Raw genomic sequence first — 1,934 nt, 5'->3', positions numbered from 1 at the left:
TCCCCGATTCTCCCCCCCATCCCACCGGGGGGGGGAGGGTGAGTGAGTGGCTGTGTGGTACTTAGTTGCCGACTGGGGTTAAACCACGACAACTGCTTTGTTTTTTATGCGCAGCATTTGTTGATCCAAGATATTTGTACAATGTGTTGAAAGGCACAGTCAGCCAGGGACCAGGAAAACTTCCTTGCCTGGTAAGTAGCCACACTCTTCTAAGTTGTGACTTGCTCCTGCACCTCTTTCCTGATAACTCTGGGTCTTGGGAATGCCTTTTACTTTGAACAGAACACACAGATGCAGAGATTATCTCTGGCACTAGGCTAAAGTTAAAACATAATCTTGAGTTCTGAAAAGTGTGATGCAAAAGCTCACAAGTAGTACCCTTCCAAATAGATGGGAAATCTCTGATATTACCTGTGACTTGCTAACATAAAAGATAAAATATGGTATATATAAGTATGCATATATATGCTTGTATATATTTTTTTCAGAAAAAAAATCCATTTAACATTCAGTATTGGGAGGGAAGTAAGAGTTTTAGTTCTGAGAATCAACACCTAAAGTGTTGATTAGTGAACACAACACATTTGAAATGGCCACAGCTGCATGACAAATATACTTCTCAAAGAGCTCTAAGCTTTAGCAAATTTATGTAATTTATAATATTACCTCCTTATTATGTTCATTTACGCTCCCCAAATCAGAACATTTCTTTTGTTTATAAGGTCATAATAGGATGGTAATTGCATTTGCTTATGTCACCAGATGGCTTATGTTTATCAAAATCTGGCTTTTCCCATTGTAACACTGGCCTGATGCATTCACTTTTTGGGCATATCTGAAGCAATGTTAGTATTCTAGATTAGGAATATAACCAACTTTCTTTGGGTTTTGCCATTAATGGATCTCTAGTTTTTTAGCAGCACCAACGGTCTTGATTTATGATTCAGGAATGCTGATGGTGAGGCAAATTTAGCAAGCAATTTTTCTGCCCAACTGTGATTCATATTAGTATTACTGAGCCATCTGCAAGGTATTCTTTGTCTTCCACAAAGAGAGGGTACAGTTTTGTGCGCAAGTCTGCTCAGTTCTCTTACTCACCTCACTCTTCTGTCAGCAGAAGTACAAAACAGGGAAGATGGACAGTTTTATGGATTAGGTAATGGGATGGGCAAAATCTGTATTCTGTTCCTGCCTCTGCTAGAGATCTCCCATGCAACCATGGGTGAATCATTGAATAGCTTTCTGCCTTATCACCCCATCTGCTATAGTGATAAAATTTCCTTTCTCTTTTCCTTTTTCTTGTTTTGTAAATGCTTTGCTGTAATACAGTAGGGTTACAATTTTCCTGAAATACATATAATAATACTTTTAAACAACTCATGGCTTTTCTCTGCTGAACTTGGAATTAATTAGGTTTCAGTAACTAGCGTTTGTCAGTGCTTTAAGTTGTGAGATGACTTCAGCCAGATGTTTGCTGTGTTAATCTAATTTACTCCAAAATCATAAACTGGGAATCTACAGTAAAAATACAAAGAGCAAAAGGAATCTGTAAGTCATGACCACGTGAAAATAAAACACGAAGCATTTGCAGAACCTTCTTTTTCCCCATGCAGTTCTGTTACTACAAATTTGTGAAAATATTTTTTCCTTTTAAATGGTGTTGCAATAACCAGTAAAAGGCCATTTTGTTTTATAGCTTCTCAGTCCCACATTGTTGACTATACTTGCTTAATTACCAACTTGTACTGAAACACATTTCAAAGAAATAACCTGCTTTTTAGTCTTCAGAGTATACAGCTCTCATTTGATGCTGTATTGTGGTTTCAGCATGTGTATACAGCACATTTAGTGCTTCAGTTGTGGTTTCAGAACTGATTCTTTCACATACAGTTTAAGTTTTAGAAAAATCTTTAAAAATTTTAATGTAAGATAAG

The 1,934-nt window shown here is 37.0% G+C and overlaps 1 protein-coding gene across 1 annotated transcript in view; it reads left to right on the top strand.

Moving 5' to 3' along the window:
* ADGRB3 (adhesion G protein-coupled receptor B3) overlaps nt 1-1,934 on the top strand; it is a 293,354-nt gene that overhangs the window by 12,877 nt on the left and 278,543 nt on the right. The gene's annotated exons all lie outside the window — the stretch shown is intronic.

Source organism: Aptenodytes forsteri, unplaced genomic scaffold (assembly GCF_000699145.1).
Source record: "Aptenodytes forsteri isolate BGI_AS27 unplaced genomic scaffold, ASM69914v1 Scaffold256, whole genome shotgun sequence".
Taxonomy (NCBI): Eukaryota; Metazoa; Chordata; class Aves; order Sphenisciformes; family Spheniscidae; genus Aptenodytes; species Aptenodytes forsteri.
Note: the sequence above shows the minus strand (reverse complement) of the source record. Positions and strands in the feature narration are given on the sequence as shown.